Source organism: Apostichopus japonicus, chromosome 10, assembly GCF_037975245.1.
Source record: "Apostichopus japonicus isolate 1M-3 chromosome 10, ASM3797524v1, whole genome shotgun sequence".
Taxonomy (NCBI): Eukaryota; Metazoa; Echinodermata; class Holothuroidea; order Aspidochirotida; family Stichopodidae; genus Apostichopus; species Apostichopus japonicus.
In genome coordinates this window covers 18,291,039-18,306,427 of record NC_092570.1, presented here as the reverse complement: position 1 = coordinate 18,306,427, position 15,389 = coordinate 18,291,039, and the positions used below count along the sequence as shown (strand labels likewise).

General features: G+C 37.9%; 1 long non-coding RNA gene across 3 annotated transcripts; it reads right to left on the bottom strand.

The window, feature by feature from the left end:
- Positions 1–202: 202 nt before the first annotated feature.
- LOC139975403 (uncharacterized) lies at positions 203–15,106 on the bottom strand. Of its 3 annotated transcripts, none has more exons than XR_011795732.1 (5): positions 14,546–15,106; positions 8,880–8,956; positions 6,641–6,728; positions 4,386–4,551; positions 203–1,738 (listed from the first exon to the last, which is right to left on the bottom strand). It is a non-coding gene; the product is annotated as an uncharacterized lncRNA (long non-coding RNA). The 3 variants fall into 3 exon arrangements; XR_011795733.1 differs by having other exon boundaries at positions 203–1,735; XR_011795734.1 differs by having other exon boundaries at positions 4,386–4,474.
- Positions 15,107–15,389: the final 283 nt, after the last annotated feature.

Genomic DNA, 15,389 nt, shown 5'->3' with positions numbered 1-15,389 from the left:
CTTCATTCTTCCTCCTTGTGTTAATAATTCTTTGAACTTTCTGATCCTTAAAGCAAGTTATTTAACTTTCTTAGTTTAGTTTGAGATACCTTGGTAATACTTTAATGTTAAGTGCAATGAATAAATTTTGTTGATAGGTTAATGTGCAGTAAATAAATACAAACAAAATACAGAAAAAATAACAATAAAACTGAAGGGAATCGTTGGGAATAAAAATGTATTTCTTCAAGCAAAGGTCAAACAGTTGGGAATCAAAGTAAGTAGGAAGATTTTGCTTTATTACACATATTAAGATGTAATATTGACAATCAATCCTTAAATCTTTATTTGCTTACTCTCTTTGTGTTCCTAGGAGAACAGTTAGTCGTTAACAGCTGTTTAACAATAACCCTTTACATATATTCTATTGGTCTCCTGGTAGATTTAAATAGGATGAAAGAAAACTGCACACTTTTTAGTTTTCTTTATCCATCTTTATTGACCAGTTGCACAAACTGTAGAATATTTTTGTCAAGATGTTTTCTGTTTGTTGAGCATTACAGAATTTCTGCTGTAGTTTTTAGGGTCTTTTATCTCTCTATAAAGCATTGTCCCAGCAACAGCATTCGCTACACTAATGTACTCAATACTATTGGGTCTGGGAATGCCCCATTAAGCTCTGAAGTTTCTTGTTGTCACTCATAATGCTCTGTAAGCATCTTGGTTTCAAATCATCAATATATATAGCTCGTTTAGAATGCAGAACATGTAATAATATTCAGCAATTATTTTTACCACGCTTAAGTGACCACAAAACGTGGGAGAAGCCCGAAGGGCTTATGGATTACAACTTACACGTCATGTGGCTTCCAATTCAACATTTTAACTCAAATTTGGAATCTTTGTCACATAGCAGTTCACCTTACTGATCAATACAACGAGTGATATGCTTACAATATGATTACATGCAAGATGAGTAGAGTCCCTTGTATTTATGTATGTATGTATGTATGTACTTTAGATCCTCCTGCAAGCAGGAACTCGCAAAGAAGCCATCATTGGCTTATCAAAGCTGCAAGCTGACCGAAGTCAGTCTCTTAGATTCATATTTAACGTCCTAGATTATGAATTTTCAATTGTCAACAGCTCTGATACTGGACGACATAGATTAATCTTGGAGTGACTTGAACTTGTGACCTTATGATTGTAAGGCACCAGCGTTAACCACTGAGCTAACACTCCTAAGAATTTAAATTCCCACAATTTAACATTTAGTGTACTAAATATTGCAGCTTAGTACTGCACTAATCATTCCTCACTGTGTAGGTAATTTCATTTGGATTGATGGTAACACGTTTGGCCCATTCAAATATTTATGAAACAGCCCGAAACCCATTGTCACAAGAGTGTATCATGCTGTATAGCTAGCTTATGGTTGCTTCCCTCATCGTCAGTTGAAATTAAAATTTGTAGATTGTAATTCCGTCAGTGTGATCTTGTAACTATTTTCAATTAGCGCCAGTCTCGATTTCCCATGAGCATGTGCCAAGTAATATGTTAGCTGTATACCGCAATTACCTGTACTGTTCTGCAGTTGATGCGTTGCCATTTCTCATTGGCCAGGACCAACAGAATGTGACTGTCTGATGGCTTGTGATTGGCTGGCAGTAGTTTTAAAAAGCCTCCTGACTGGCCAGGTGTAGTTCATCTGCATTTCCTACACTTGAGGAGTTGTGATGCACAAGGCCTGTTCAGACTACTGAAAGACAAACAAACCGACACAGGGGTAAACGTTTCATGCCAAAGCTGGTAGCTCAAAACAACACACGAGATATACGAGGTCTGGTATGCAGCCAAACGAGTGAATATAAGTGAGCCCGTTTGATGAAGTCTTAGCAAATGTTGTGAAAGGGATATTTACTATATAAGGGTTAAACTAATATATATATTAAAGTCATACAACTTCATTTGCAACAAGTTGTTCATTTAAAGGCCAATATTTACTGTATCTGACGATTGATATTAAAACCCAAAAGATTTATCCTTTCGTAGCCTACAATCATTGCGGGTATACTCAAGTCAATTTGAATGGAAAGAGGACTATAAGTTTGTGAAAATTACTTTGAAGAAACTTCAAAGCAATAGGAGAGATGAAAGGTTGAAGTCATGAATAAGAAGGGTACTAACATAGTCAAAGGTTGCCTGCATGACACAACAATTTTGTTTCATTGAACATTCCCAGGCTTGAGGGTACCATTTTCAAAGTTTGCCTTTTGGGGTAGTCTTTTTTTCCCTCTACAGTGGGCAGTTGCTGTGAGTTGGTTAATATATTTCATACAAAAACTTGTTTGCAAAACCTTTTGAAATTGAATAGCATCTAAATATAAATGAATTTCCAGGAAATTTATGAATGGTACGCTTTAGGGTTCATTTAACAGGTTGAATAGCTATTGGAGTGACTCCATTGTCAAGTGCTAGAATACTTGGCACAACGCCCCAGTCAATAGCCCACTCACACAAAAGACATGTTACAGGCTCTTTCATCGACACCAGGCAAATATCCACTACGTGGATCCTGTTTATTACTTAAATAATTAAATTACAGACCATATAGTTTGTCTTTTTTCCCCTTTGATTTTCATTTGACCCATGCCGCTACGTATATGCTGAAAACTTTTAAAATCTGTGAACAGATTTGGAAAAATCTAAATGCAAGGCCTACTAAATGAATATCCTTTTTTTTCAACATAAAATACAACTTCTGTACTTTATCTATGCTAAGTTTTTTTTTCTTCCCCTTTTTGTGTCAATATAACTTGGAAATTTGCCAAATATGACATCATTTCCATATATACTGCTACTACAGTGGTCATATATTGGGTTTGCTTACCTCAGAATTTGCGTAAGAATTTGCACTTGTGAATTTTACTGGTTGTAAAATAAATTTCTCTCTTTCTTATGGATCTAGCAGAAATACACATATATATATATATATTTTATTAAGTTTAACAGGTACTACTGAGTTGAAATTATATGTACTGTTGAAGACCACTGTACATTATCGACATCAAGGGCACATGCCCAACCTACTAATTTGGTGGATCATAGGTTTGTTTAGACCTTCAAAACTGAAAATAAACTTAACTTCAAAAGCACAATTTGACAATCAAGCATCCTCAATGATACCAATATTTCTCAAAAGAAAGGGGCAACCCCTGTCCTTAAATCCCTCCCCAGGACAGAGATTGGTAACAGATCAATTGACCCCTCCCCCAATCAATACCTTGGCTCTGCCAATGTCTGTTGTGTCGTTGTGTATTTCAGAGCGACTAGAAAATGTACATCTATTCTGAAGTAATGAACATTAATTTATGTTGTCTTGTGTACTTAAGAAGACAGTGCATATACGACATGAAATGTTTATCATTGTATATACAACTATACTGAAGTTAGTGAACATCAAATGTTGACAGACCACATTGTGTACTTTGAATAACACAGATGTTTACTTTCACACCTAATGTTTGTGATTATGTCAAGTTAAAGTTGAAGGTTTTATACAGTCTTGTTCAAGGCCAAGGTCTTTATCACATGTTAGTCAGTATTGAAGATCTTGCAGACTAGTTTGGACCAAGTAAAATTTGTCTTTGTTCCAAAATGGGTAAATGGATATACACAAGTGCAAACATGTATGTAGCATTTTTGTACACTGGAACTGTAGTATATATATATTTTCAAATTTATTTCAGGGCCTTCAAAACGGCCTCACCAAATTTGAAGACTAAAATGTTCCCTGGCATAGCTAAAACGTATGCTGTATTGGCCCCAAATATGCTAGATATTCAAATATGGTCACATTTGGTTAAAATTCTTAAAACTGTTTTTATTACCACCTTGGAAGAAATGTACTTGATGGGGACATTCAGTCATCTTGTTTGTTCATTTAGAATGTCTGGGAGCAATTTGGAGAACAAAGACCCCCAGGAAAGTACTTTTTGAAAACTTCTAGCAATTACAGCCTGCTATAATTTGGAGCCTATACAGTACAGACTACCTTTAATTAAAACCAAATGGTCTGTACATATCCTATCCAGATCCATTTGTTGTCAATTTGTACTAGAAAAGACCATATGGTCTGCACAAAAGTTCTAAACATACATCAAATGTTTTGTCATTGAATTTTTTTTTTGCCAAAGTTCAAACATGTACATACCCAATTCAAATGTTGATCATTGTGTAAACATGATAGCCATGTTCAGTACATCCCGCACATGCATCACATTTTGCCAAATGTGATATACCTTATTACCTTCAGACTAAAACTATCGTAGAGGACCATTCATGCATAAATTTGCATAATTGTATATTTCTTGTTCCTAAAAGACTTAACTTCTACATATGCTTACCATTTGGATGAAACATTTGTGGATGTGTACCTTAGATAACACATTAACTGCATATCATCAAACCTGTGTCAAATATCAAGGTACAAATTCTGAAAAGAGAACTGCTCCACATATTACGCAATGTTGCAACCTCTGCTCATATTGGCGTGATTTCATGGCTCGAAAACTTCACCAAAAAAAGAAAGAAAGGAACACAAAATATTGAATTAATTAAGTACGTAAGCTGTATAGCATTTTATTGCAATTGTAGGTGCAGGATTTTCCCACAGATTCCAATCTGCCTAGTTTGTACATATGAACCGTGCATACAGACCAGAGCTAAAACATAACCAATCCTCTTGTAAGATTTCTTCTAAGACATGCCCAAGTATTAAAACAAACTTGTTAAGAAAGTTGCTGTTGAGATTTGCAATTTTTTTTCACCAGAGGGATACTCTGATGCACTTAAGCATATTGTCTATAGAGCAATGCTTTTCTGTGATTGGTTGGTAGTTGAGGACGTGGTAAGTTAGGGAGTTCCCTAATGCATATTCACTCCTAATTTACATATAGTTTAATATAAACCAAGGTCATCAGTGTCAGCTTTGTTTAGGGTTCATTATTAATTAGGAAATATTACTATGATATAGTTTGCTTGCAGTTTTCTCAATTAACCCTCTTTTAAAGATCATGGATATTTTCTTCTCTTCCTTCCTGCTCCCCAAAGTATGCAACAAAATTGTTCTTCTAAAAAGATTTTGTACGGTTGGAACATCCAGTAAAGTACCTCGGAAACTGTCGGCCAAGTGCACCTACCATTCTCCTTCCCATTCTTACTTTCCTTATCTAGATAGTTCCCATAGGAAGACTTGTAAAATTTGTCTAATTTCAAAAATCCTCTAATGTTCTGAGAAATCTAATGTTCTGAAGAAATCTAATGTTCTGATAAAATGAACTCTAAAGTTCTGGAAATCTAATGTTTGGAAATCTAATGTTCAGAAATCTAATGTCTGAAATCTAATCTAACGTCTAATCTAATATCTAATCTAATATGTAATCTAGTCTATCAATCTAATGTCTAATCTAATTTAATGTCTAACCTAATGTTCTGAAATCTGATGTTCTTATCCTCTAATGTTCTGAGAAAAATGTGGTAGGATAGAACCTGTACTTAACTTTTAGTATGCTAACATTGGGGGCCAATCTTTGCTTCAGTTGTTTATTGAAAATTGAACAAAATTGCATTGCACACCACACAAACCTATGCAAGTGTGCCTTTCTGTGTAGATGATTATATAAACTGATAAAGGGCATTCATTTTTTACTGCTACTTCCTCTTTCAAAGCAGGGCAGTATTATAGTGTGTTTGTTTGTCAATATTTTTTATGGAGGGGATTTTGACCAGGCTGTCCCTGAGAAATTAGGACTTTTGATGACCTGATAGTTATGTGAAGGGAACCACTGACTAGACTTAACAATCACGTGACACATCCAAGTCTGACTGATATATTAACCTTTGACCTTATCACCTATGAAGCTTGTCCTCAAATTGATAAAAGTGGAAGGAAAGATTTTGTACTGAAACTGAAGCCTTCTCTTCTGTAACCTTTTTTATGATTCACTTTGTCAGCAGGTTTGGTACAGCTTTCCTCAGCAACCACACATACTGTACCTATATATGAAATACATTCCATTTTTTTCTTGCTGGGGGGCGGGGGATGGGGGCAGGGGATGGGGGCAGACATGGTCTTTGGTACGTAATTCATGGTTTAAAGTCTATTCTCCCTTCATGAACTTCAATAGTCCTCCATCCCATCTCCCCGGGGGTAGGAAGCTTCCAAAAATTGGGGGGGTACAACATCAGAGGGGCACTTTCTCATTCCACAACCACCACTGGTTATGCTATAAACCGATACACCGGCCATATCACTTAAATATATATGTGTTAGTATAATGCTATCAATACTATTATGGTGCGCTGCAACATTGTTTTTTTTTTATTTATTGAGATTGTTTATTGTTAACCGTTCTACAAAAAGATATGGGATGCCATTTTAAAAATAGCCTGTACAGATTAAATATAAATAATTAAAATAAAATATGAAAATTAACAAAGGCTTAAGATATCCAAAAGACAGTTCTTCATCAAAGGGGCACATTTCATTTGCCAGTCGGGCACATTTGCTATTTTTGGAAAAGTGGGGGCACGTGCCCCCCCCCCCACATATTAAGACAAATCTGAATTGGTTACATATTTTTATTTAAGAGATGTCTACCTCTTAGTTTGGGGCACTTGCCCACTTCTTACATCACCATTTCCTCAACAAAAGAGTGGATTTATTCATCCAGATTCTGTGCAGGAAACTGTAAAATAGAGAAGAAAAGAAAACATCTAAGAGTAATTAGTAAAAAAAATGAACTGGACATTAGGTAGTACCTGGTAAAAGAAATGAATGTGGTCATTGCAGTCAATATCTGGGACAATAGGTAACTAACTAGTAATTGAGACATGTAGGTAACTGGTAAAGGAAGTGAAAGGGACATTGTTTGACCACTAGAAAGGGAAGTAACAGGATTTTTTAGTAGCTTCAAAGGAATCTCCAGCATGTTGGATAACCAGTGAAAGAATTGTCTAGGACAGTTGGGTAAAGTCTACAGTTTACTACCGCAAAATTGACTGGGAGAATTTGGGTACACTTGAGTCATTCTCTGATTCTCCCCCGCTATTCACCGGATGTTGGTAAAAAAATCGGATTGGAAATGTGTCATGCCCAGCCGTAGATCGCATAGTACGTATACTGCAAAACATTCGTCGTCATGGTTGCATAGCCTTAGGGTGGCAATATTACGCTATGCATGGGCGCATACACATTCAATCTATGTAGGAATTTAGCACGTGCATGATACAGGACAAGAATATCACACGAGAATGCATGTGAAGTTATGAGGTCACCGGATATCTCGGGTCACTGTCGATGCGGGAGTGTTTACATAGCAACATTGACCTCTACGTCCGGATCAGATCCTGGTCTCTGCCAGCATCAAAATAGGAGGATCAGATCAGGATCTGAACTGCGTTTACACTACAGAAGTGATTCCGATGTCAGGATCAAATCCTGACATGGAGATCTGATCCGGATCTAGTGGTAAAAGCACCCTAAGTTATGTCCCAATTGGCAGTGTCCTTTGGGGTGTGAATGACCCTAAGGAGTGGCAGGAATACCACAGTCAATACTGTATGCTTTGATACCTCTGTAACAATAAAACTAAGGAAGACTAATTCTCATTGCAAATTAGTAAACAGGTCTGGATTTTGAACAAGGACAGTGCATCCAGTATCATGGTCTGTTGTGCACAATGAAAATTGTTTTGACGTCAGTGGAATGCACTAATATTGGTAATAAGGACAACCCCTCGTACGTGGCTCTCACCCACCAAGTTTATCTTAGTCATGCTTGACACACTGACAATTTTGTCAATCAGCATTGCACTGTCATGTGCAGCCCGTCAAGGCAGTGTTGGTTTGAAAGATAAGTTTTTGATAAGATTGTCAAACAGAAACTTTTGTGTACAGACTGGAATTTTCAGACAACACAAATGACCACTAAATGAAGTCAGTGAAATCAAAATTAGTCAAGTCATTCCCGTAACCAGAATCATTTTGACTGATAAATAATGTATTGGGTCCTTTACTTCCACAAGTCAGATAACTAAAAAAATTCAAAAAACATGTAAGTACTGTCGTAAGTTTGGAGGAGTACTAAGGGAAACTGTCTAAAAAATTTAAAATACAATTTGATTTGAAATCATTTATCCTCTGCCAAAACAATTTTTACCCTTTTCTTCCCCACCCTGTCCCTTTCCCCTTCCTTGATTAAATCATATAAATGTTTTGAGATTTTGTCATTGGCTATTATTTCACAATCCATTGAGTTGTGTGTGTATTAAAGGCACAATATATATCTTGTAATTGAATGATGGGCTGTGTACCTGCTCTCAGACCTTTGCATGGTATGTAGGTCTAGTGAAGTAACATGCAGTGTATATACATTGCTTCCTCTAACCAAGAGTTGTGAAACAGATTAAGCTCTGATATTAACCAATGTGTACTCAGTTAAAGCCCCAATTGATGTTAGTTACACTCCACCAACAAGCATAGATTTTAGTATATCCTTGATACAGCACTCTAGTAGACTTGACTGTGTGTTTACATACTCTACAATAGGGGTATGCACTAAAATTGATATGATGGGCCATGTGCAATGAAACTTTGTATCCATCATTTAAGGATTTATCGACTCCTATGACAAAACTGGATAAGATGTACAAGTTCTACATGTGCATGTTGCATGTCAGACTGTTGTCTTCGAATATATCCTATTATACCTGCACAAGAAGGCCCTTTGTAACAAAACCCTCCCACAGTATACATATAGCATGTGTTCCTTTGTGTTAAGGTCCAGTGGGATCGCATTTATATAGTTTTGAAAGCCTCGCTATCCACAATTTGCTTACCTGTACTCTACATCATCAACCAATCAGAAGTCTGCTTTTCACTTTCTTTCCATCTGTAAAGCCTCTGATGGATTTCCCTGCAACAAACAAGGCAAAAAAAGCAAACAAGTTTTTACATTGTTATCAAAGCATATCATCATTAATTTGTGTGATGCTTTTTATGTAAATACATTTAAATACTTGTAAGAAATTTCAGAACAGACTTGATCCAGGTCTTGTAGATTGACAGTCTTGAAATTAATAAAGGATTTTCTGTAGGTCTACATGTATGTCAGAAAACTTGGCCTTTGACAAGTAACAGTGGCCAATATGATAGCAGTATAGGCACCTATGTCATCAGAAGGAAGCCTAGAGGCACTATATCATGAGAAGGATGAGGTAGAAGCACTCTGAGGGAGGCCTAGGGGCACTATATCATGATGAGGCCTAGGGGCACTGAATCATGATAAGGAGGCCTAGAGGCACTCAATCATGAGAAGGGAGAGGTAGAAGCACTCAGAGGGAGGCCTAGGGGCACTAAATCATGAGGAGGCCTAGGGGCACTGAATCAGGATAAGGAGGCCTAGAGGAACTATATCATGAGAAGGGTGAGGTAGAAGCACTCAGAGGGAGGCCTAGGGGCACTATATCATGAGGAGGCCTAGGGGCACTGAATCATGATAAGGAGGCCTAGAGGCACTATGTCATGAGAAGGGAGAGGTAGAAGCACTCAGAGGGAGGCCTAGGGGCACTATATCATGAGAAGGGTGAGGTAGAAGCACTCAGAGGGAGGCCTAGGGGCACTATATCATGAGAAGGAGGCCTAGGGGCACTGAATCATGATAAGGAGGCCTAGAAGCACTATGTCATGAGAAGGGAGAGGTAGAAGCACTCAGAGGGAGGCCTAGGGGCACTAAATCATGACAAGGAGGCCTAGGGGCACTATATCATGAGAAGGAGGCCTATGGGCACTATATATCATGAGAAGGAGGCCCAGGGGCACTATATATCATGAGAAGGGTGAGGTAGAAGCACTCAGAGGGAGGCCTAGGGCCACTGAATCATGAGAAGGAGGCCTAGGGGCACTATATCATGAGAAGGATGAGGTAGAAGAACTCTGAGGGAGGCCTAGGGGCACTAAATCATGAGGAGGCCTAGGGGCACTGAATCATGATAAGGAGGCCTAGAGGAACTATATCATGAGAAGGGTGAGGTAGAAGCACTCAGAGGGAGGCCTAGGGGCACTATATCATGAGAAGGGTGAGGTAGAAGCACTCAGAGGGAGGCCTAGGGGCACTATATCATGAGAAGGAGGCCTAGGGGCACTGAATCATGATAAGGAGGCCTAGAAGCACTATGTCATGAGAAGGGAGAGGTAGAAGCACTCAGAGGGAGGCCTAGGGGCACTAAATCATGACAAGGAGGCCTAGGGGCACTATATCATGAGAAGGAGGCCTATGGGCACTATATATCATGAGAAGGAGGCCCAGGGGCACTATATATCATGAGAAGGGTGAGGTAGAAGCACTCAGAGGGAGGCCTAGGGCCACTGAATCATGAGAAGGAGGCCTAGGGGCACTATATCATGAGAAGGAGGCCTATGGGCACTATATATCATGAGAAGGAGGCCCAGGGGCACTATATATCATGAGAAGGGTGAGGTAGAAGCTCTCAGAGGGAGGCCTAGGGGCACTATATCATGAGAAGGGAGAGGTAGAAGCACTCAGAGGGAGGCCTAGGGCCATTAAATCATGAGAAGGAGGCCTAGGGGCACTGAATCATGATAAGAATGAGGTAGAAGCAATCCGATCCAGGATCACCACATGGACACTGGACATGGATGCAAATGAGCTTCTGTTCCTTTCTTAACCCTTTACTAAACTAAACTAACAACACTGGATTTGCTGGAAAAGGATGTCAATTGAAGCCTTTTGGTGTGCCGCAATAGATTTCGTTAGGAGTTCTAGCATTGGTTACTGTTGTGTCACTGGATTGGACTCTGTAGCCAGTAATTTAAAGTTGGAGGGGCACCAACAATTTAAATAGGGGCACCAAAATTCTAGTAAGTTCACTATGTACTCTTTTTCTTTGACTTTTGTAAGTTTTGTAAGTTACATGGTGCTCAGTTGGGGTACAACCACTATTTAGAGGCATGTCCCCCTGTGCCCAGTCCTTACCATTTAGAGGCATGTACCCTGTGCCCAGTCCTTACCATTTAGAGGCATGTACCCTGTGCCCAGTCCTCATTATTTAGAGGCATGTCCCCTTGTGCCAAGGCTTTACTATTTAGAGGCATGTCCCCAGTGCACAATCCTCACCATTTAGAGGCATGTCCCCTTGTGCCCATGCCTCAGTATTTAGAGGCATTTCTCCTGTTCCCAGGCCTCACTATTTAGAGGCATGTCCTTTGCCCAGGCCTCACTAATTATACAGGCATGTCCCCTGTGCCCAGGCCTCGCTGTTTAATGGGTAGATTGTACAGAATACAGATCTTGTCCTGGGGCTGGGTTGAATATTAGGCTATGAAGCCTATATTTACTACTTCGATCCCTTCAAGAAGATCAATTGAAACTTCCTTTCATATGACATAATCTCAATATGTCTACATATTCAGATATTGTAAAGCCTGATATTATTTTTTTAAGTAGTTAGTGGTTTGTTAGGGTCACATCCAATCACAGATGGAGAAGAGAAATTTGTTTATATGTGTGCCATCACGAAAAGAACAGCTAGCATCTGAAAACTCAATTGTTCTTGAAGGACTAGACGGGCTGTGTAGATCATATGAAGTATGAAAACTAAGCACATTCCAGAGGTGCTTCACCATCTTGGGAATATATGTAGGTTAGCTCTTATGGACTAAAAGGTACATGCTGTATTGGCCCCAAATATGCTAGATATTCAAATATGGTCACCTTTGGTCAAAGTTTTTAAACTGTTTTCATTACAACCTACGAGGAAATTTTCCTCATCGGGACATTCGGTCATCTTGTGTGTTCCTTAAAAATGTCTGAGAACAATTTGGAGAGTAAAGACCTCCAGAAAAGTACTTTTTGAAATCTTCTAGCAATGATAGCCTGTTATCATTTGGGGCCTATACTGACTATCTTAATATAGGAGCTCAACATAGTGAATGTTAATATATTACATACTACTACAGGAAGTCTTGCCGTGTTAACATTTTTGAACAATATTTTACTGTAAGTGAAGTAAAGAGAGAGTCAAAGTTAAGACCATACTGAATGCAGGAGCAACAAATGATAACATTGAAGTATATATAATACAATGATAGTGCAAACAGTAAATATATACAGGAATCTCTTATAGTCAAAGATAAGAGGTTTGCAAGTACTTAGTGACTTTTTAAGTAGCTTGCGATTTTAATTTGATGGACAAATCCTGAGAAAACAAAGTGGAAATGTCGGCTTTGTTTTGATAACCGAAAGCCAACAAACTCTAACTGTAACTCACACGTGTAACAGTTTATGAATACTCGGGCATCAGTTGTGACATACATTGCTCCCAACTCTTGAGAAGGCAAATGCTGGTCCATATGCCACGAATCTCCGTCCTGGGGGAGGGGTATATTGAATCCTGGTGATGCCTACATGTAAAATGGTGGCACTTAGAAAGGCTTATGTCACCCAAAATTTTATGAGTAATATGCATTTTTTTTGTATGTAACAACAATAAATTGAATAGTAGGTGATAATTCAGTCTTTCTCGTGGCATGAAAATGTTCGCTGCTCGCCCCAATGAAAAGAAATATAGGCTAATTTGAGGTTCTAATGATGCTGTAAAGGAGGTTTCATACTCTATTATGCTAAATGCTAAAGAAATGATGGTTGCTAAGTCAAAATTGGATGCAATTTTTTTATGTATACTTGACAATTACATTGCAGGTTTTTCGGACGCTTGCGCAGGTCGGCGGGTTTGGGTGTTAGAATGCGGGTCCAACCCGCAAATTGCGGGTCAGTTGGGAGCTCTGCACATATGTCTGATGGCAGTATGCACAATGCATGAAGAGAAAGATACAAAGTGATTCCAATCATAGGCGTAGGAGCCCAATTTGATTTGGGGGGACTGTAACGACTTGCCCGAAAAATATAAACCCATATTTTTCGCACGCTCCGCGCGGTTCAACATGTTAATATGCATATCATATAGGCATGCATCAGTTATTACATCGCATGCCAATAAGATACAATCATTTGCCGTGTTATAACCCTTCCATATTGGTTATAATTATTGGGGAAGTCATTACAATAATAATGATAATAATACTATCAGTTTAACCATTGAAAAACACATTGCAAATTATTTTTCTTTCAGTAGGTGCCCGAAAAATTCTCAGCATATTGCCCGAATTTTCACAAAAATTTTTGGTTGGCAGCTTCAATCAACTAAACTTGTGTGGAATTTGAAGACAATGTTTATACCTTGAACGAGTGGATTAAATCAATTAAACTTATGTATAATTTGAAGAAAATATATATACCTTGAACCAATGGATTCAATCAATTAAACTTATGTTTAATTTGAAGAAAATGTTTATATCTTGAATGAGAGGATGTGTGTGTGTGTGTGTGGAGGGGGTGGGAGGGGCCGGAGGGGTTGCAACTTTCATTGGGGAGAATTCCTGTACTGTAGCCCTACGTGATCTGACTGGAACACTCCTGAGTAATTGGTAAAATCTAAGATATTTAGTTAAAGCCATACGGCAGTCCTAATTTAAGTATAGGCTTAGATATATAGCAACTTAGTCTGGTATTTTGGGAGACTTTAAAAATAATAAAAAACTGAAGACAATAAAAAAAAAATTAAAAAACTACAGGAATAACTTATTATAGCTCAAGGAGACATTTAACAAATTTTAAAATTACTGTTATTCTTATTCTGTTTTCTTGTTCTAAAATGATTGTTCCTAATTAATTGCAAATTTAAATTGACAAAAGAATTCTATCAACACTTATTTTGGCGGCCTTTTAGTCTTGTTAATATATATAGTTTTTGAAATGTAAAGTTAAAATAGTTGTATGCATGACTACCATTTCCAACACAAAAGAAAATATCTTGTTTTGTAAATAGGAAGCAAGAGTATTGATGTTCTGCACATGGTCATGTTCTATGTGCAAAAATAAGCTAGATAAATGTAGGAATGATCAGTCACTATCAGCTACAGTCCGCAGTTTACTGCCACTCTCAAAGCATTATTCCTCGTTGAGACATTTACTCGCATGCCTAACTTAACACAGTGTACCAATACATTTATGGAAAGAAGTCTGTCAGAGCTTCCAGTGAGGTTTCATTTTGAAACTAATTAAGCAAGCTAAACTAAAGGGCCCATAATGGTATACCCTTAAAGAAGAATTGGAGGTCTTAATCCTATTTCAGTAAAGCTACAGAGAATTTCTTTCTGTGATTGATGGGCCATCAAAACATAGCTTCTTCCTCTTACCTACTAATTAGGTTAATTTTCAAATGTTACAGATGATGATGTGTAATTATTAGGTATAAAACAAACTTAATTTTTATGAATATTCACGACAGTATGGAAATCTCTAGAAATACATTTGCTACTAAAACATAATTATTGTTACAACTGGACTTTTAAGATCTCAGTATACATTCAAGCTGTTTATTGGAATTATTCTCCACATTATTGCGCCGGGATTAATATTTCTTACCTTATATATACTTTCCTACATATCAAACCGTCTTCCAGTATCCCCCGAAGATCTTGTATTCACCTTGTTTTCATTTTGCCACTCTGGTCACCACAAGAACAACTTGACTGCATCAAGTATTAAATACCACCTGGCACCAAAAATTAGCCTGTGAGGTTCCTCTACACAAGTGGACCTCTCTCTTCCTTTCATTTATTACAAGACACAGAGAAAGGTAGTGCTCATAATCTCTCTGCCTGGAGAAAGTGATGATGTTAACCTTTTGACCCATCACTTCCTGTGCTAACATGAAACATGATCAAACAATGTCATTTGTTACTAGGAGACTAGTAACCACATCATGGTTATGGAAAAGGAAGTTTCCAAGAATATTGCTTCCTATATCCAGAATGTTTCTGTCAAGAATGAATCATATATTTTAGTGGAATACCTGTAGAATCTTCCACTCTGGCTAAATTAATTGGAAGTCCCCTGCATCAACCTAGACTGAGGCAGTTTTCTTGGAAGAGATTGTTATAAATAACTCCTATATGCACTTGGCCTGCCAAGGTTACTGATTGGGGGAATAAAGTGAGCATGCTCTATTATCGGTAGGAATCTTTTTATTTTTTTTATTCTCGTTTCTGTATTTTCATATAGATTCATGATTAGCGAATTCTAGGAAAAATGACAAACTTCTCTTTGATTAGTCTTTTGACCCTCTTTGGGTCTTGTAAGCAGACAATGCAGTTGATCTAAAATGAATTGCCAGTGATATATTACTTTGCAACAGTGTACACACTGAGCGCTAAGGTAAACAAGTGGATTCTAGGAATTGGGTAGTCATGTGTACAAGTTGTACAAT